The sequence below is a fragment of the Capra hircus genome, chromosome 9 (genome assembly GCF_001704415.2).
Source record: "Capra hircus breed San Clemente chromosome 9, ASM170441v1, whole genome shotgun sequence".
Classification (NCBI taxonomy): Eukaryota; Metazoa; Chordata; class Mammalia; order Artiodactyla; family Bovidae; genus Capra; species Capra hircus.
This window is the reverse complement of record NC_030816.1, coordinates 23,905,641-23,928,131: the sequence shown is the minus strand read 5'-3', so window position 1 is coordinate 23,928,131 and position 22,491 is coordinate 23,905,641. Positions and strand designations below refer to the sequence as shown.

Below are 22,491 nucleotides of genomic sequence, written 5' to 3'. Positions count from 1 at the left end.
GCAACTTACATTAGGAAACCAAGAACATCAATATCTGTGCTATTACTATATATAAAATATAGCTTAAAATACAGTAAAAGCTATTTAGTTTTTGTAAATATGGTTTAATCCAAAGGTTCTGTGTCCACAGACAAACAGCATCAGTACCACCTTTGGGCTTGTTAGAATCTGCATTACTGGGCTCCACTTTGAGCTCCTGGATCAGAATCTGCCAATGGGATCCAGGAAACTAGTTTAACAAGTCCTCCAGCTGATTCTAATGCACATTAAAGTTTGAGAAGACAGGTTTAGGCATCAGAAACAGTTCATATAAAACAGTCTCCCATTTGCTCAAACTGCCTCTTAAAAGTCTCTTCTCCATTTAAGTGTTTTCATTTATCTTTCATGTCCTTTCATGGCTCTTTCTTTCTTCCTTCCTCTTTTTTCTTCCTCTATCTACCTATGTCTTTCCGTTCTACTTTTTCACTTCCTGTTTCTTTCCCAGCTCACTTTAGCTTTGAACTGCCTCATTCTTGAAGATGTATACAAATCTAGCACTTCTGCTCACAAAGTTTGCCAACCTAAGCAATTCTATCAGATACCCATGCTCAGCATTATGAAAGAAACGAAACAGAACATCAGCTGCTTTGTTCTTCAAACAATGCAGCTTGCAGAAACGACAGTATAGAACCAGTCACTGTACAGTTCTTTGGTATTAATGAGACTTTAATTAGCAAGAGCACTCATGACAGTCATGTGCTGTCTACAAAATGTCTGGGGGCATGGAAGAAGACAAGACTTTCAGCCTTACCAGAACATTCAGCCCTTGTTTCAGGGTTACGTGTTCATGCCTTCACCACAAGAGGTAGCTAATAACCACAGCAGGAACAAATATTAGTATTAATAATTAAAATTTTTTTAATGTTAATAAATATTTTTTTAACTGAAATAGCATGTCTGTATTATAAAGCCTGCTGCTCATAACAGTAATTTCTCATAATTATTTAGTGTTAAATATGGCCCAGGCCTTGTTCTACAGGCCTTACAGTTATTAATATATTTAACTCTTTCCGCAACCTAGACAGTAAAGAATGTGCCTGCAATGCAGAAACCTGGGTTCGATCCCTGGGTTGGGATGATCCCCTGGAGAAGGCAATGGCTACCCACTCTAGTATTCTTGCCTGGAGAATTCCATAGACAGAGAAGCCTGGCAGGCTACAGTTCATGGGGTCGCAAAGAGCTGGATACGACTGAGCAACTACCTTTCACTTTTCCACAACCCTATGAGTCAATGGTATTACCTTCTCCATTTTACAGACAAGGAAATAAAAGCATAGAAAGGTTAAATAACTTGTCAAGGGTCACACTGCTGGGAAATACTAGAGATGGGATTTGCATAAAGGCAATCTCGCTACACATCCTAGATCAGATGCATTCTGTTAAGCTGCTTCTCAAGCAAGAATGAGTTGACTCATACAGGATGCATTTGAATTTCATACTCCTTCACAGTTCACACTAAGGTATTTATTAAACAGTTTCATGTCCTAGCACTTTCGATTGGAAAGACTATAGTGTAGTGGAATTTAGCTCGATGATTATGGAAAAACTCACAGTTTTAATCTCAAAGGGTTACAATTTCTTCTCTTGTGAAAAGAGAGTGCTAGACTTCATTAGATTATATTTATGGTGCACTCCAGATCCAACATTCTATGAATTCTATGAATTCCCTCTTTAACATATAAGGACCCTTGTGATACCCACCTGGGTAATCCAGGATAACCTCTCCACCTCTACATAAATTCTTAATGTAATCGTATCTGCAAAGTTTTTTTGTCGTGGAAGGTAACACATTAACAAATTTCAGGGATTAGGACATGGGACATCTTAGGTTGGGGATATTACTCTGCCTACTCTGGGGATATTTTATAGTTCCCCAGGAAGCCTTCTATTTCATACATTTAAAAACAAATGTGTTCATAACAAAAAAGAAAAAAATATTTAATTCTGAAATATTATAACATTAATGAAGTTTACATTAATTAAGCAATAAACTGCACAAGTCTATTTACTGACTATTTCCTAGAGCTGCTATTGTTTGGAGTACAAAAGAATGTTAGAGTCCCAAAAGACCACAGAGACCATCTAGGGAAGTCAAGCCTTCTTATTTTATGCACAAAGAAATGAGGGCTCAGAGAGGCTAGTGACTTGCTAGTGAGTGAGAAGTGAGCCTAACTAACACTTCCTGGCTTGGTTTCCAGACCTAAGTCTCTTCCATGATACCTTTAGGCTGCTTTTCATTTTTTCAATATACCAATAATTTCTAAGACTTCTGCATAACATTTCTTAGCTTAAGGAAAAATCCTAGCTAAATATTCTTTGGCATTTCAGGGAACTCAGACACTCTTTTGCAACTGATGCTAATGATTAGAACAGGCCTCACTCTTCCTTCTTCTTTGGGGAAGTATGTGAAAGAGTAAAATATTGCAGAAGGAAAAAGAGTGTTGGTCTTTTGATTACCATGTGACGATAGAGAGTAGGTGGAAAGCTATGCTGTGGTAAGGAAAGTAGCTAAACCACAGATGAAGAGCTCACTGAAAAAACATTTTATAAATACCTTTTCTTACCCTTAAAATGATGTCAAACCAAATACCTTAGATGTCATGCTAGTAAGGAGTTTTAATTCCACTTGGGCTTTGAAAGCAAAAACTATATTAAACACAGAAAGTCTAAGAATAACAACAAACTTTGTTAACTCCTTAAAATATGCTACAGTCTTCCTACGTCAAATCCTTGTTTTGAAAAGTAAAATCTTAACTTCTGCATTGCATAGAGCAAAGAGAGAGCAAACCTAGACCTAAACACTGGCAGCGTGGACAGCACTGTCTGCCTTCCCACTCCAGTTTCCCCTTCCTTAAAAAGGAGAAGCTTTTAGCTTCTCCTTGAAGAAAGACAACAAAGCCATTCTGAAACACTACTGTTAGAAACCTTACCATTCGGAAACTACATTAACAAATTAAAGGTTAAAGAGTACCTGATGATTTCAATAGATGCTAAGAAAGCATTGTTTAAATACAAAATCGATTCTTACTTTTTATTTCATCTAAGCCAGCTAGTAATTGAAATAAATGTTCTTAAATAAATGTGCTGTATAGAACCTACCAGAACTTAACAACAAAAATTATCATGGTGAACCCCATGTTCCCAGTCATTCCAATTAGCTTTTTAGTGACTCATTCATAATATGAATGAAGAGTCAAGGATTCTTAGACATTTGATTAAAATGTCTAACAATAGCAAAATAAACAAGCACACAGGGAAAAAATGCAGGAGCAGAAGAACAATAAAAGGATTAAAAAGAGAGAGGAGAAGGAGGAAAGAAAGAAGGAAGGAAGGAAAACATAGGGAAGGAAGGAAGGGAGGACAACAACTTTCACAGAACATAGAAGAGATTTGGAAATTTTAAAATACATATGAAAAGCAAAACCAAGGGAAAGGTTGGATGACAAAATTGAGAAAATATTCAAAAAAATAAAAAAAAAGAAGAGAAAGATAAAGGGTTTGAAAATGTTAGAGAAAAGATAAAATTAATTAGAAGATAGGATCTGAATAACAGGAATTCTAAATAGAGCTCAGAGAAAATGGTAGGGAAAACATTACTAAAGAAACAATATAAGAAAACTTCCAGAACTAATGTACATGGGTTTCCAGGTTCAATTACAAAGCACAAAGGTATACCAAGGCATATCACCCTGAAATGTCAGAGCACTCAAGACAAAGAGAAGATTCTGAAAACTTCTAGAAAAGGAAAACAGGTATGTTAAAATGTCAATGGACTTCAAATAATAACATTTTCAGCAAGTAATTAAAGAACTGTCTCCTAAATTATGAAGGAGAAATATTGCTAATATAAATACCTGAATTCAGCCAAGTTATACACCATATCTAGTGTGACATATTTCAACATTCAGGGTCTCAAAAACTATTTTCCACGAGTTTTTATAAGGAAGCTACTGAAGAATATGTGCCACCAAAACAATGGAGTAAAATAAGAAAAAGGAAGACTTGAGATTCCAAAAAACAAGGATGCAAGAAAATGAAGAGATCAGAGGACTTCCTAGATTGATAGCAGAGGCAAAGCATGGGATGGCCGAAGTTCAGCTTGCAACAAAGCAGTTATTTTCAGCAAAGGAATACTGTTGACAGTCAGTACAGGGTAAGTTATGCTACAGTAATACACAACTCCTCCCAAAATCTCAGTGAATTAAAACATCAGAGGTTAACTTCTCTTTCTACATGCCCATTGTAGATTAACTTGGTTAGCAGACAATCTCTGCTTAGTATGGAGACTTAGAAATTGGGCTGAAAGGGAAGATTTTTAAAAGAAAAAGTGAAATATACATATTACTTAAATTGAACATACTGAAATAAATTTTACAGCTTTGTTGAGAAGTCTGAGGCTTAATTAGTAATAGGTACACACACAAAAAAAAAATCAGCAAAAGAATCAGCAAAAGAAAATAAAAAGATTGTACAAGAAAGGAAATGTATTCAAACTATACTATTTATCTTAGCTCTGAATAAAATTTTACAATCATGTCAATATTGACACCAAATGTTAAATATTATAACTTTTTAAAATTTACAAATTGGATTTCATTAGAAAGCATCAACCATAAAAAATTTATAAATTAGACTTTATTAAAACTAAGAATTTCTGTTTATCAAAAGATAACATGTAGAGATGAAAGGGCAAGTAATAAACCAGAAGAAGAAGCTACATGTCTAATAATAGTGGACTTGAATCCATAATATATAAAGAAATATGAATCAAAATCAGAAAGACTGACAATCCAAAAAAAAGAATAACAGACAGCATCACTTCATAAACAGAAATTTATGAATAGTCATGAAGCCTACAAAAGGTTTTTCAACATAATCAGTCACCAAGAGAATGAAAATTAAAGAGAAAAATGAGAATCTACTAGATTAAACCTATGAGAAGATGAATGCATATAGACCAATCTGATAGAATATGACTAAAATTCAAGGAATGACGATACCAAACATTGATGAGGACGTAAAGCAGCTGAAACTCACATACTGTTATTCCAAGTAAATACCAATGTAACCACTTTGACAAACATTCTGGCTATATCTACTAAAACCAAGCATACATACAACTATGTCCCAAAATTCCACTCATGGCTATAAATCCAAGGACAGTAAGGGCTACTGTCTATCAAAGGGTAAGTACAGGAATGCTTATAGCAGAAACGTTTAATAGACTAACACAAGAACCCATATGTGCATCAACTGTAGAGTGGAAAACTGTAAAATGGTCACATAGTAGAATAGTAGATAGCAATGAAAAAGAACAGTATTTTTACATACAATGTCTTGCTCATAGAATACTGGGTGAAGGAAGCCAGTTATAAAATAATATGTTTTGTATGATTATTGTATGATACAATTATATGACTGTTGAATTGCACAAAACATACTATATAATTTCATTCATTAAGATTTCAAAACAGGAAAAATAGATCCAGAATGGTAGAGAAGAGAATGCCGTGAGCATTGGCCAAAAGTGAAAGGGATAGTCGCTCAGTCATGTCTGTCTCTTTGCAACCCCGTGGACTGTAGCTTGCCAGGCTCCTCTGTCCATGGGATTTTCCAGAATAGCAGAGTGAGTTGCCATTCCCTTCTCCAGAGGAGCTTCCCAACCCAGGAATTGAACCCAGGTCTCCCACATTGCAGGCAAATTCTTTACGTATGAGCCACCAGGGAAGCCTGAGCATGGGAAATGCAGTAACATTAACTAGAGACAAGGTATAAAGGGATTCTACTGCAGTTCTGGAGATGTTTTATATGTTGATCTAGGTGATGGCTATATGTTTATGTAAATATATAATAATTTTGCATACTAATTTACTTTGCAGATTTTAGATAAGACCCCCATAATATGTATGACAAAGGATGTGAAAATGTAAGTCTGAGAAAACATATTTGTAAAACATAACTGACAGAGAATTATTATGCAAAATTCATGAAAATTTTCTATATATTTTAAGAAGAATATAAATAACCCAACAGAAAAATAGGCATCATTGAAAAGAAAATAGGAATGTATCCAAAAAGTGCAAAAAGATATTCAATCTTGTTAATCATCATGGAAATGCAAAATAATATCACAAATACCATTTCCATATACCAGAAAAGCAAAATTTTAAAGTTCATCAATATCAAGTGTTGGCAAGGTACAGAACAATCAGAACTTAAAACACTGCTAGTGGCACTTAATTATGATCCCTGTTTACATCAAGTTGAAAAAACACACAATACTAAACCACATACTGATCAGGATAATGTCTGATTTTTAAGCTAGACAGAGTACACATAAATTTGTTATTTTTCACAAATCTTTGCACTAAACATCTATATGATGTTTATAATAAGAAAAAATGTCTGATATTTTGTTTTGGTTCAGAGCAGAACTTAGTAGTCTCTAAAATCTCTTCTATTTCTAGTAAATCAAAGGATTTTGAAGTTATCATTAAAACTCTACCTAAATTTAATATTATGGTTATTTGTGTGTTCCCAAATTAGAAGCCTAAGAAGTATTATTATCCAGGACATGGGCTAACAGGCACTCTTTCTTTTGTAACACAGTACTTTCAAAAACATTATTTTGTATCTCTGCCTTTCTTCAAAGGATGTGAACAAAATGTTCAAGGTCAATGAAACAATTTACAAGTTTTACCAAACAGAGTAGGGCAGGGAGAAAGAAAAAAGAGAGATAAGGTTTGATTCGCGAGGACTTTTTGATATCTCAGAAGTCTGCTGGAAAATCAGTTTCTTTATAAAGTAAATAAACACTTTTGAAGTCAGTCCATTCTGTTGGTGTTTCGTAAGTGAAAGACAGATTTAAAGGGAGGGAGAAATGAAACGAACCAGCTGAAGCAGCACTGTCCTTTCAGATTGTCATTTTCTTCAGACATTACATATTTAGAAGACAAACTCTAAGAAAATAAAATTCAATGTCACAAAAATGTACTTTTCCACCAGTAGCTATACAGACATTACCAAAAACTCATTTTACAAAACCTTTGGAATAATAAATACCTCTGACTTGAGCATAATATTAACCAATGGACTAAGAAAACATGCCACAAACAATAATTCAGAGTCTTACAAGGGCACTCTGATTGGTATATACACTTAATTTTTGTCTAAAGGCATAGTTTAATATAAGGATCTTATAAAAATTGTCTGTTTCTGCAAGATTGGTTACCTTTGATAGTTCATTAAATATTACTTATGTCTATCATAACTAATTACATTGATAAGTCTTAATATAATATTATTACTTTTCCCCCTCCTTCTATTCACTTAGCCTCCAGACTAGAAACTCAGCTAAACTTGTAAATCAGATATTTATGTACATTTCACTTACAGATTTTACCTAAGATTTATTCCTTACACCTTTGAGTTTCTGTTAAACATTTACTTGCTATGTTGTTTGAGAGAATCAGGACAGTCAAAAATCTTACTGCTTTAAAATAAAATTTTAAAAAGTCCTGTTAACTAGTCCCTTAATAAGGATAATTCTTTCTCTCTCATACCTCATAAACCTGAAATCATGTTCCTTTCTCAATTGTTTTTCCCCTTGTTTTTTTCACTTCTGTAGCAATAAGGAGAAGAGGGTGGTGACTGGTAAATATTTGTGAAGGCAAAGATAGCTTACGGACAACTTGACACTTCCTGGTTCCCAGCACAGAGCTGTGGCTCTCCCAGATCCGACTCACAAGGCCAGGCAAAGGAGCACGCTCACTGAAGGAGTTACTATCCGAGGATTTCATTAGCATGGCCCAAACTATCATCTTGATCCAGCACATTTTCTATTCCTTTATCTCATTTACAGTGTAAATGTGGCTTCTTGGTTAAATCATAGTCATCTTTCTGTCAATTTTGGTGCCCTTCTGCTTAGCCATTTTGACATTATACTTTAAAATGGAGAGTTCTCTGTAAACAAAAATGGAATCTGGAAGAAGTAACAGTGCCCTTGGTCTTTCTTGATACTTACTGAGAGGGAGAGAGAGCTAGTGGTGAGGCCCCCAATATAGCTGAACTGTATAGATGTTGAATAGAAAAAAGAAAAAATGCTTTTGAACTCCTTGAAAATATCTATCTAGGTGTATATCATATTTATGCCTTATTATTAAATTTTTAATTTCAGTATTTGTTCTAAAATCAATGGGGAATTTCATCTATAGATTCATATAAAATAAAATTATTAAAAAATAGTTGTAAAAGGAAAATCAAAGTTGTAGGGTAAAACAAAGCTATTAAGTGTATTTTCTGAAATGCTAATTATGTTCTAGTATAACTTAGACCTACCCTCACCTCCCTATGCCTTGGAAATTGCATTTTAAATTACACTATTTTGAAGTAGGCACCATAAGGGGAAGAAAAGTGGGACTAAAAGGATAAATGTAAAGGCAAAAGAGAAAAACAAAAGCTTGATGGCCTGATTAATCACTTTTGGTGCTCATTATACAGTAGACATCTAGTTCACACTACAGTTTTAAATAAAGTCACAGACTTTATAAAATATTAAATATAGTATGATCCACTTTTATTTTTAAAAATTTACACTTCTATGCACAGGAAAATATCTGAAAAAATTATACCCTAAATAGATATTTTTGGTTATGGGATTGTATACATTTAATCTTTTTTTCAATTTTCAAGAGCATATAAATATATATATGTAAATATATACATAAATTATATACATGTGGTGGTGGTTTAGTTGTTAAGTTGCATCTGACTCTTTGCAACCCCATGGACTATAGCCCACCAGGCTCCTCTCTCCATGGGTTTTCCCAGGCAAGAATACTGGAGCAGGTAGTCATTTCCTTCTCATGGGGATCTTCCTGTCTCAGGGATCAAACTTGGGACTCCTGCATTGCAGGCTGATTCTCTACAGACTGAGCCACCAGGGAAGCCCTATATATATAGTTTTATAATATATATACTTAATCACATACACTACATTTTGTACATATGCATATTTTATATATAATTATATATATATAATGTCTGTCTATATTACATATACTATTATTACTAATAATAAAAATTATTTTTAGCTTAATAATGTATTATTTCATTGTGACCAAAGAGGTTCCTAAGTTAAATCTGGAGAAATCTGACAATTCACTTCATTCATTCATTTATTCGAACATTTAAAACAATATATTTTGACCATTTACCATACATCAGACCCTCTTACCGGGGCAACTTAGCAACTAAAGCACCACCACCATATGTATATATTTATATACTTTTGAAAATTGAAGATTAAACGTACACTATATGTCATATTACATATGATAGTGCCATATGACTGTTTCATTCTCAGACAACTAAAAGTCAAGTTCCAAATCAAGGAATTCAGCTGTCTCCCAACACTGTCTAGATTATTTCAACAAGTATTTGCTGAGTCACTCTGATGTACAGAATCTTGTGTTCGATCCTCAGAGGATGAGAACAAAATTGATTAGGGAGACATATGCAACCTTAGACTATAAAGTGCAGTGAAACACTGAATGCAGGTGAATGGTAAGAGTGAACACGTAAGCAGGGCTCACCCTGTTAAGACCCATTCTAAGCACTTCATGTGCATAAACTCCTCACGGCAGCCTTATTAAGTAAGGCCTGTTATTATTCCCATGTTATATATGAAGAAACAGGAGCTGAAAGAGATTAAGTGTCCTCTACAACATGGATCAGCTAGTATATGGCGCAGCTTGAATTGGAAGCCAGGCAATCTGGCCCCGGCACCCAGGCTCTAAACCGCTATCCAGCCTAGGTGCTGGTTTGGCAAAGAAAAGGAAGGAGTACATTCCGGAACACAGGAAAAGATATTTAACACATTTGGAAGTAAACCTGTGGAAGGAATGGGTCCAACAGTAGGTAAGGCTTTATAGAAAAGATACAAGCAGCACAATGAAGATATTTAAGTAGTGGGAATCTGGGAGCTTTGCCCTAAAAATTACGTATGGATAAATCAAAGATCAAGGTAAAGATGAGAAATATCTGATGAAAGATTCTGAAGCAAGGTGGGCACAAATATAACAGAGAGAAAAGAAATTTTTGTTCTGAAACATTCTGCAGTGATCAAAGTTGAGAAAGCTCAGACCAGGAGACCAAGTAAAAATATCTAGGTGTGAGAGAACTGAGAATGGGAGGGTGCTGTCAGAGACACAAAAAGGCCAGAGTTCTGGATCCACCGAGTGAGAACAGCTAAGCATTTTAAGGAGGGCAGCCAACTACAGGAACTGAGTAAAGTGAAGAATTTTCTGTGGAAAACAATTTGGACTGTGTAGACCGACCTGTCAGGCAGCTATTATGCAGCAGAGGCAAGAAGTCTGATGGAGGAGGAACTGGAGAGATGGGCCGATGCTTGGATGGTGCTGCAGTCACCAAACCAGGAGGATGATACTGCGCAGTAAAGAAACTGTGCAAGGAATAAAATGTGGACTCACCCTGGAACCTCATTCCATAAACAGGGGAACGTCTTTGAGTCAGGGAGTCAAGAAGGGAAAAACAAATAGAAGCAGAAGGAGAAAAAAATCAATGCCATGACAGCCCAGATACAAAGACAGACTCTAGAGAGCTTTTTAAAAATCAATACTTAACATTTGTTTTCACACATCTTCCATAAAATCCGAAATATGTCATTTCATTTTATTGTGATCTCAAACTACATGCATCGCCCATGTTAAAAGTGAGAAAAGTTGAATTTTGAAGTAAATTGATTTTTTGAAAAAACTGTCATTGCAGTTATGTTAATCACAAAACAAAAGTATGACAGTAAATTATTCTTGGAGATTTTTGAAGTCAAAATACACAAATAACATGACTGCTTTTTAGACTCATATGCTGACCTATTTATGAAACTGAACCCCACAATTCAAAGTTATTAAACATTAAGCTCCAAGATCATTTCTGCTCTGTGAAAATACCAAGCAGTAGAATTATTCTGATACTTAACATGCTTCAGTTCTCACTTGTACAAATGGCTTCTGTAGGAATGAATGTGACTGGGGAGCAAACACCTATTGGGAAGCATCCCCTGTACTCTTGGGGAACACAAAGAGCCATCACATTCAGGATAAGATAAAAGAATCCTTTAGGGATAGCAATCTCATGGTCAAGCATCAGGAAAATTAGTTATTTCTTAAGAAACTTTTTATTTTTAAAAAAGCCTTACCCAACAAGAAAAGGCAGCAGGGAAGAAATCGTTTCATAGGTACAAACTTCTGATACATGTAATAGTCTGTAGTCTTTCCTATCTTTAGGATTATCACAGGTACACAAAAAAGATATCAAACTTTTAGTTGTTCCAAAGAGTGATCTTTCCTCCCTGCAGCAGTTTACTTACTGATCATCCATAAACAAGTCTGTAAAAGTGTTTATAAAAGGAAAAGAACGTGTATTGACTCTCCTCCGGCACAGTTTCATTTCAAAAGATGCTAGTGACCTAGCAAACATCATCAACTATCCCTTTAACATTCCCCAAACAGACACCACAACCCTTTCACTCCCGAGAGACCATATTCTTTGCAGCCTCTGTTCTGTAGGAGTTCGGACGTCTGCTAAATTGTTGCCTGTTACAAAGCATGCTTTTGCTGTGACAGATGCCCCCAACTCCTTCTCTCGGCTGAGCTCATAGAATCACAGCTGTGTTGTACCACAAGTACAGTGTTGTCAAATCTTCACTTTGTTTAATTATTCAAGTTGGTTCTACCACAGAATTAAACTGCCTGGGGATATTATGGAATTTCAGCACAAACAACACACATGACCCTATAGATGCCATCCCTTGCCAAGTATCTACACAGACCCCACTGCTCCCTCACAGTGGTAACTGACAGCATACCCCCTAACAACCAGAGGCAAAGCTAGATGGAGCAGTTCAATCCAAAGCCAGTTTACTTCCTTGCTGTATCACAGTCCTTCATGCTGGGAGCCCGTGCTTGTTCAACGCCAGTATAAATCAGAAATTCAGCCTCGAAGTGGTTACCTCCCCAGAACTCAAGTTCTGGCCAGTTTATGAACACTACCTCAAGGTTGTAGTTCCCTGAATTTAAAAGAATCGTCAGGATCAATTTCATCCTCTGAACTTTACTTTTTCTTTACTCGCTTCGGCCCAAAGTACTTTAAAAAGCATAAAGAAGTGTTTATCTGCGGAATAGGCATTGCCCAGTACTCCAGTGGGATTATGACAAGACTAACTTGGAATGCTTATTTTCTTTCATCCCATAAAAATTTTTAAAAACTAGAATATTAGGAGAGGAAATAGGCCTGAGAGATCATCTAGTTAGAGTTGCTCATTTTGTGAAGAGGAAATGGAGATAGAGTGGTCGAGTGATTCGTCAAGTATCTCACAGCCAGGTGTAGACATCCTGTTGTGTCCTAATCCAGGGCTCTGCCACTGAAGGCTCTGTCGCCAAAAGAAGGCCCTTCTCTACTATCCTATCCTCCTTCCTTTCTCTGCACTTCAGCCAGGGTGAGTGTCTCTCTCTTAAAGAGAGAAAGGACAGCTGCTGTTTCTTTGCTGTGTTATGGTGTAAACTGGAGGCTGGACTAGCACAAGGAGGGGCAACTCTGAGGAGGATGTATTTATAGGGAAGAGGGCCTCCCAATCCCCATAACATCCTGGTGCCTCAGTGTCTACAGGCTAAGAAATCAGTGCATAGAAAGGGACTTTTCTTGGTCACCATGTAACTAGGAACGCGGCTGCACTGGCGGCCGCACAATTCTCCAGGGGCGACCAGGCATCAGTCCAGCACCTCTGAGAACTGGTGGAGCTGGGGGAGCTGACTTCTTCCCTCCATGCTTGGAAAGATGCATGGCTTGAGCTCTCCTAGGCTGGGAGCAGAGAAGCAGATTAAGAAGCTACAGAAGCTGAAACCAAAAGCGCCCTTTCTCAAGGCTCAGCAATCACTTCTCAGCAGTGGATGAATTAATAAGGAAACATGGCGGTGGGCAGATGTTTGCTGTAATGGACTTTCAACATTCCAAGGATTAGTATATTTATCTAAGCGGGTTGTTTTTTTTTTTCCCATCTTACTTAGAGAAACATAGATTTCTGATAATTTTAAGGAACCTGAGAAGTCAGCAAGTACAAAATACTAATTAACTGAGGGATCCAAACTGTAACTGACTTAAAGCCTTTCAAGTTATTCTATATTTAAATCAAATATAAATTAATTTGGTAACTTGCACTAATAAAATATTTCCCAGGAGACAGAAAAGACTGAGACTGTTTCCTGAACAGACAACTCTATTTCATCTACATTTACTTCCTAACCCTTGACCTCCCTCCTAAGCTCCAGTCCTGAGCTTTGAACAAGCTGCTTAATTCCCATGGTCTCTGCATCCACACAGTCTAACGCGTTTCTCAAGCTGAAATGTCTAAAGCTGAATGCAATAATTTCCCTCTAAAATTATTTTCTTATTTTTATAAATTTTTATAAACGGTATGACTGTTTTCAAACACAAGACTTTGTAGTTAGCTTTTATTGCACCCTTTTTTTTTCATCCTCGATCACCACTGTCCTATTGATCCCTGCTTCATGCTCTGTAGAGTCCACTCTTCTGCTCTAGTCTCACTGCCTCATGCCTTTACATCTGTGCCCAGGTGCTCACATACTCTCACACACTCCTGCACTCATAACTAATTTGCCTAATTCCCCCTGGTTCTAGGTGGTGTCACTGCCTTGGATACCACTACCTGAGGAATCTTTCTAAAACACCTCTCTGATCTTTTCAAAAAGAAAATATTTGCTTAAAAATATTTGAGTAGTATAGCCTTTGCTCTCAGAAGAATCTAATTGCCTTAGCTTGGCAACTGCAATGTCCTATCCTCTAGGGGCTACTGTCTATCATGTCCCCTGACTCCCCATAGATGTATGGTTTCCATACATGGGTCAATTGTTAATGCCTTTCCTCAACTTGGATTGCCTTTGCCCCATCTCTGACTGTTACCACCTTTATTTCTTCCAACTATCTTTCTCTGCTCATCAATTCACCTTAATTCCCTGAGCATTTATTAATATTACATGTAGCACCATATCCCCATATAACATCATATATTGTTGCATACTATTTCTGTTTTTCTATGTTTCCCGTTACATATTTATCTGTGAAGTACAAGGGAATGTACTAGGCAGTTCAGGTGTTTAATTATATACAAGAATTATGTATTGGAAAGAAACATGTACACAAATAACATTAATATGTATCAGTACATGGTAAGTAATGCTTCTAACTAAAGTTAGAAAGCAGAAAATCAGAGCAAAGAAAGATTATCTGCAACTGAGAGTATCAGAAAAAAAAAATTCATGGAGCATTAGACCTGAACCCCCAAATTAGGATTACATTCTGTGGTGTCTCAGACATACTGGATTTTCCAAGAATATGTGCTGACTGAGTAACTATGGATTAACTAACTAATGAATAATGAAAATGAACACAACAAACAAGGTGATTTATCAAACTGTTGTTGTTGTTTAGTCACTAAGTCGTGTCCACCTCTTTGCGACTCCATGGACTTGTAGCCCACCAAGCTCCTCTGTCCATGGGATTTCCCGGCCAAGAATACTAGAGTGGGTTGCCATTTCCTTCTCTAGGAAGATCTTCCCAAACTAGGGATTGAGCCCGAGTCTCCTACATTAGCAGGCGGGTGGCTCAGAGGGTAAAGTTTCTGCCTGCAGGGCAGGAGACCTGGGTTCAATCCCTGGGTCAGGATGATCCCCTGGAGAAGGAAATGACAACCCACTCCGGTATTCTTGCCTGGAAAATCCCATGGATGAAGGAGCCTAGTGCAGGCTACAGTCCATAGGGTCACAAAGAGTCAGACACAACTAAGCGACTTCACTTTCACTTACTTTACCACTGAGTCACCTGGGAATATCACCCACTATGTCAATGACAAAGATTAGAAAAGTTTACATAAATGACTCATGAGCAGTTATCTATCCAATAGACACTCCATCCCCTTGTGTTTCCTTAATCTTTAAGTTTGCCCAGATCTTGCATCATGGTCTTCTAGAGGTGCATGACATAGCTGTGCCATTCCAGACGTGAGCAGTATCTAGGAGCCCATGGACTGATAGATACAGACATGTCTTTCCAGAGCCGGTAATTCTGCACTGCTCCAGGAAATCTCTTCACTCCAGGGGGAGGAAAACACTCTAGCCTTAACCTTTCTGAGAGCAGGAGGCCTTGAGAGCAGCTACACAGACACGCCATTTGTCCTATTGCTAATAAGCCCCATCTAGACTGAAGCGACTTAGCAGCAGCAGCAGCAGCAGGTACTTTTCATGTTACAGTTGCAGAAATAAAGGTTTCAAACATAAGGGAATTGCCCAGAGTCATAGAGAAAACCAGAAGCAAGCAAACATAATAACAAAGGGCTTGGGATCTCCTGCCTCGGGACCAGTGGGTCATGCCACCTCCAATTAGGAATACTTAGAGCAGCCAGAACTAGTCCCAGGGCCTCCTTTGACAGGAGGACCTTTTGACAACCCCAGTCTCTTTAACTATTAACTGTATCAACTCTTCCACCTGCCATGTACTAAGCTTCCCATCCCCTCAGGCAATGACATTACAGGTGCCTAAAGAGGAGGTTATAAATATTAATCAAGAGAATGAAGTTCATGCCTGAGAATGTTATGACAGTCAAAGTAACACATAAGACAGAAATTACTTCCACTGAATAGGGAGACATCTTTTCACTGCATGAAGCCTCTGCCTGCAAGGTAATTTCCTGTAGAGGCGGTAGTGTGAAGGGAAAGAGTAGAAAAGCAAACCTATATGGTTCTTTATAATGAATACGTTGATGAAGTCTTCTGAAAGTAAATAAAGTCCCTGTAAAACACTACGAAATTTCTTTGAAAATAGCCCATAAATTGGCTATAAAGTTTACTTCAGGCTGAAAGGCAGGCCATGAATATAATTAGGACTCACTACAAGAATCCAGACCAAGGGTGAGGACGGGCCTAAGTACTGCTCAATGTGAAGGGAAGAGTGGTCAGGTAGGAATGTTAATTGCCTCTCAAACAGACCCCTGAGGAGTTTCTGCAGGCCCTCTCCATTCTTTTGGGTGGTGGGGGAGGCCCAGTGATGGGGAAGAGAAGTTAACCATAAAATTTCACTGCTAGACTAAGTCCCTAGCTCTGTACACAAGTCACAAGCAGTTACGATTATCCTCAGACCTGGGATATTTCTTGTCAATGAGCCTAAAGAAATAGGAAAGGTACAGAGAGTGGTTCTAAAAATCCTTGAATTTGTGTAAATCCAGTAATTAAGAATTTAAAATAATTATGTTGGCTCCTCTTAATGGTATTTCCTTAAGGCAAGTTCATGTTTCTATAGCTTTTAAGCATTTACAAATGATTTTTACCTATATTACCTCATCTGAACCTCCCATCAAGTATGTAAGGTATTATACTGTGTGAAAGTACAGGTTTAAGGAATGTTGATCTCTCACTTTAAAATCTTTGGGAACCTGCTTGTCTCTGGGGCTATACACTGAATGCATGGAATGTCTACAAGTTCTGTTGGAAAACCATGTCTGTGCAGCGTGAAATAAAAGATATAAGGTGATATTTATTTACACATATGGACATATATGCATACATACATATATATGCATAATTTCAGTATATGTGTATATATAAGATAAACCAGTTTCTTACAGTAAAATGGATATAGGAACAGTTAATATTCAGGATCCAAAAAATTTTGTGAAATTCAGTGAACATATAAGTGTAATGTGAAAATAACTGAATATGTATTAACAGTCTGCAGAAATGAAACAGACAGAAAATGAATTCATTAAGTTGTTGAGAGTATCATTTATATATATTTTTTTCCTTAAAAAAACAGATCTTCAGATTTTTCATTGAATGAGAGCATGTTTTACATGTGTGTGTGGGGGGGTATGGCTTAAACTTACAGAGATGACTACTAACTACTTTTATTTGTCCTTTGCTGCATTAAATGATCAATGGGGCACCCCCAGGGACTCCTGGGTACAGCTTGGAGGCAAGGCTACCAAAAGAACTAAGTGCAAAACCCACCTTTCTTACTAGTTAAGTGATTCTGACTGAGTAAGATTCTTAACATGTATAGGCATCAGTCTACACCTATGAAATGAGGATAATGATCTAATACTTCTCCAAGAGGCTTGAAGTATTTTTTTTAAGCTATATATGTGAATGTACTTTGTAAAATGAAAAGCAATATAGAAATGTTAGTGGATTTTCTTGGAGAAGGCAATGGCACCCCACTCCACTACTCTTGCCTGGAAAATCCCATGGATGGAGGAGCCTGGTGGGCTACAGTCCATGCGGTCGCTGAGGGTCTGACACGACTGAGCGACTTCACTTTCACTTTTCACTCTCATGCACTGGAGAAGGAAATGGCAACCCACTCCAGTGTTCTTGCCTGGAGAATCCCGGGGACAGGGGAGCCTGGTGGGCTGCCGTCTATGGGGTCGCACAGAGTCGGACACTACTGAAGTGACTTAGCAGCAGCAGCAGCAGTGGATTTTCTTATTTTCTTTCTTAAATTCAGAAGAATTTAAAACTGGCATAAATTTTATATGCCTTATAAATTGATAGCTGTTTTGTTTCTTTTTTAAGTTTTATAGACTTAGCTTGCAGCAAATACTGCATGTGAATGTAGTAATTTTTGAAGCTATAGACAGCTTTGCTCACTGTTACAACCTCTTAACAAACATGTAGAATAATTTCTATGGTAACTGGCTGAGATCAATTTCAAAATGATCCTAAACTTCTCTAACCCCGCTATGCAAGCCCCTTTTGCTGTCTCTGCCATCAAGAAGGGAGAATCTGGGCTTTGCTGTATGATCTGCTTTGGCCAATGGGATATTAGAAAACATGACACAACAGACACTTGAAAAAGGCTCACCAGTGTTGTGTTCTTTTCCTGCTAGGATCTTCTGACCAAGTCCAGACCTGATAGCCTGCTGGATGATGCCACGTGGAGAAAGGCCTCAGCATTTCAATCATCCCACATCATCCGGACGAGTCCCCACCATGTGAGTGAGGCCATCCTCAACCTTCTAACCTTAATCAGGCCAGCCCACCAAAACAGGAGAAGGAAAAAATGTTGTTTTCTTAAACAAGTAGACTTTACAGTGGTTGGTTATGTAGCAAAAGATAACTGATGCCTTTGCCTAAAATGGTTGCCATAGCTACAGAAATTTCTAGAAACTTCTCTTCAGTGACTTGTTCAAGGAATAATTATTCCTATGCTCAAAAGACCTCTAAGACTTTAAAACACTGTGTTTGTGAGCAGTTACCATTTTACTTGAAGAAAGTTACTCAACTAATGGAATCAAGTGTGTTAGTGTTCGTCGTTCAGTCGTGTTCAACTCTTCACGACCCACAGACTGTAGATCACCAGGCTCCTCCGTCCATGGAGTTCTCTATGCAAGAACACTGGAGTGGGTTGCCACTCCCTTCTCTAGGGGATCTTCCTGACCCAGAGGTCCAACCCAGGTCTTCTGCAAAGCAGGCAGATTCTTTACTGACTGAGCCATTGGGACCAAGCAAATCCTTTAAGACTCAGAATCCCTAAAGATGACCCAGGAAGTAAACAATAGTTTGGTTAAGTTTTTTAAAACCAACTGCAATACAGGGGAACAAAATCTTGAGGAAAGGAGTGCTTGGTGTGCTTCCACCTTCAGCTTCTGTACCTTTCACAGAACTTCCAACAGGCTATTTTGGGACAGAGCATCTGGAGGTTCACAACCTCTGTGGCCTGTAGGAGGCACAATGAGGAAGCTCCAGGGAAGAATATTCCATTTTCAGTGGAAAACAAGTGGAGGTTACCAGCTATAATGACTTTATACTTTGAGTCTAGATTTGCTGCACCTTTATGTTAACAGTAAGACACCAACTGCTTAAAAAATAATCCACGAGGCAGATGTGAAGAACATTTTAAGGGATGCAATCTCTTCGAGAAAAGGATCAAACTCTTGAACTCAGCATCCTAGACGTTTATAAATAAACTTACAGCACAAATCCTTAAAAAAATAAAACCAATTGCAAAAAATGTTATCAGAGACCCCCTGACATTTCTTTTACTATACCCTGACACTGACATTTTACATCACCCTCTTTGCCTACTCCTCACCTCCCCTTGCCGCTCAAATAGCAAAGTTCTGAGCAGCTCCCTCTAGCCTGTCTAGATATTCTTATTCTTGAATTATGGAATATTCTAACTAATATACATTAGTGAATGTAAATAAGAAATCCTTTTCAACAAAACAAAGCCTAAAGGATCTATAATCAAATGATATTCAGAATTATACACAAGGTTGTAAGATTTTCTGAATAAATAAACAAGCCCAGCAACACAATAAACATGCCCCAGTGAAAACTCCATGAAAAACCAAGAAGAAATATAATAAATCATGGAATCAATAAAATAAAAAGGAATGTGGAAATATGGTTATGTTAGGATATCAAGTCTAGAGCAGCAGACTGAAAACAAACTGTTCTCTAAAGATGTAATTTAGATTACACTGAAAAGAGACACATGGTGGGACTTTTTAATCACACACATACCAAAAAAAAAAGTCTGTAAGTTACCTCCACAAAATAAAAAACAGGGAATATATAAAGGCAGTAAAAGAGTGAGTGAAAGAAAAAAGCATTAGTCACTCAGTTGTGTCCGACTCTGCAATCCCATGGACTAGAGCTCTCCAGGCTCCTCTGTCCACAGAATTATCCAGGCATTCTACTGGATTGGGTAGACATTCCTTTCTCCAGGGGATCTTCCCAACCCAGAGATCGAACCCAGGTCTCCCATAATGCAGGCAGATTCTTTATGTCTAAGCTACCAGGGAAACCACATGACACATAATTTCAACTGGACGTGGAGATGTAATGAAATAAGGATACATAGTTATAACAGTACAGACTATTCCCCTTGCCCAATCAGCAACCATCAAAAATCAAATTCATCTCGATTAAGTCTCAAGAAAATGAGTCAAACAACATTAATCAGATTGTAATGGTAATTAATAATCAAAGACCCATAATTGTAATATATGTCAATGTTGTCAGTACAGTTTTATTGTACTGTATGGAACTGTATAGATTATTATGTTATCCTAAAGCTTCATATCAAAAGTAACTTTATAATAACTGGACTACTATATAAAAATACTTAGCCAGTACTTATTCAGCACCTACTATGTGTAAATCAACCATTATAAGGAGTTTCTTTGTACAATTTGGGTTCCAACTGTTTATTTTCATCCTATTATTTTGAAGTTGGACCAGTGCTATAAATGGTAAGCAGGTTCCCAAACCAGTTCACAGACGTTCATTTATCCCCTTGCTGCTGCTGCTGCTGCTAAGTCGCTTCAGTCAGGTCCGACTCTGTGAGACCCCATAGACGGCAGCCCACTGGGCTCCCCCGTCCCTGGGATTCTCCAGGCAAGAACACTGGAGTGGGTTGCCAATTCCTTCTCCAATGCAGGAAAGTGAAAAGTGAAAGTGAAGTCGCTCAGTCGTGTCCGACTCCTAGCGACCCCATGGACTGCAGCCCTCCAGGCTCCTCCATCCATGGGATTTTCCAGGCAAGAGTACTGGAGTGGGGTGCCATTGCCTTCTTCGATTTATCCCCTTATGTACACTTTATTCTTGTTAGTACACCAGCTACCAGACAATGCATGACAACATTTCAGTAGAATAAGAAAAGCTGCGTTATTTACTCAGGTCTCACCTCTTCCCACAACTCAAACCACATCAAGCTATCAAAGCTGTCATGAATATGCCACAATATAACACCTCCATCACTTCTGCACAGGCTATTTCTTTTACCTAAAATACCACTTCCAACCGCCAATCCTCTCTTAAACACACACATATACAAACACATTAACTGCCTTGCAATCTTCAAAACATACTTCAAGGCTAAACTCAGATATCATGCTGTCACTATGAAGCCTTAATGGTTCCCCGAAGCTGAGTTAGACCACTATCTTAACCATTTTTTATAAATATGTATCAAATCATTCCATTATAGCCTCTAAAAAACTGACCAATAATTTATGTTTATGCATTTGTTTTTCACTAGACTGTAAGCTTTCCAACACATTCTATATGTTATTCTCCTTTACATTCTCTAGGTTCAGCACAATACCAGGAACTTGAGGGGTACATAATAAATGGTGACTAAAGAATAAACAGATGAATAATGGAAAGAAAACTGAAAAATGTCAAAATTATCTTTTTTGTTCTGCCACCAACTACCTAAGCAACCTAAGAGCAATAAGCCCTCTGAATCCAGTTTCTTCTTCTGTTAAATAAGAGGGTTGGATTCAATCATCTAAAGATGTCTCAAACAGTAGCAATAAAAAAGAAATTATCTGTGCTCCTCCTAAATGTGAGACACTGGCTCAGTGCTTTACTCACAATAGCACTAATCTTTACAACACTCCTACAAAGTGGGTACTATTTATATCCATTTTGTAGATAAGAAAACCAAAACTCAGTTTAAGTAACTTATGGTTCCCCGTAGATAAAAACAATAACTTTAAGATTCATGCCCAGTTCTGTCTGGTCCCAAAGCCCATATGACACTAGTAATAAGAGTATGTTGGCATCTTGCAGGCATACTGTTAAGTGTTAAGATTATCTACCCACTTTTGTGTACAAGTGGAGAATTATCTATCCACTTTTGTATACAAGATTTCCATGTCATCTAGGAATGATGGTAAGTCAGCCATTCTGTTCCGGGCTGCTAGTGCATAAACCATACCAGTCAACACTGAAATCCACTTGAGATCCTGGCATTCAGCTCTTTCCTACACCAAATTGGAGCTTACAGGCTTTTCTCAATTCCCAGCCAGATAAAATGTTTGCTAATATGCTTTATGGATGGGAAAACCTCATTAAAATGTTGATGTCATCAAAGAAGTTGGGTATCTGTTTAGTCTCTCTGTAGTAGAGAGAAAAGATCCACCACTGAACTCAAGACAGAATAAATGTCCAAAATAACAGGATTTCATCATGTATGTGTATATGAAAGTTATTAATTGCACTGGGTCATTCTCTACTTTTTAGAAACAAAACAAAGCCAAAGATGTATGTCTTAAGATCTGGAAATAGGACATTTTCATACTTTATTATCAGCATACTATGAGTTTAATGCGTAATTAGGTATTTATATCTAATAATACTTTGTCTTTATGTTCATAAAATTTGTCCCCAATTCTCTTTAAAACATACAAAATATCTATAGAGTGTATTTTTTCATTTGCTTTCCATAATAACATGGGGTGGAAATTTTTGGAAAAATAACTACCAACATCTCTTCAAAAATTCTCTCTGGGAATTGGGATTATGGGAAACTTTCACTTTATATATTGTTAATTTCAGACATTAGTTTAATTTC

At 37.3% G+C, this 22,491-nt stretch overlaps 1 pseudogene; it reads left to right on the top strand.

Moving 5' to 3' along the window:
• On the top strand, positions 13,026 to 18,996 carry LOC102176239 (annotated as a pseudogene).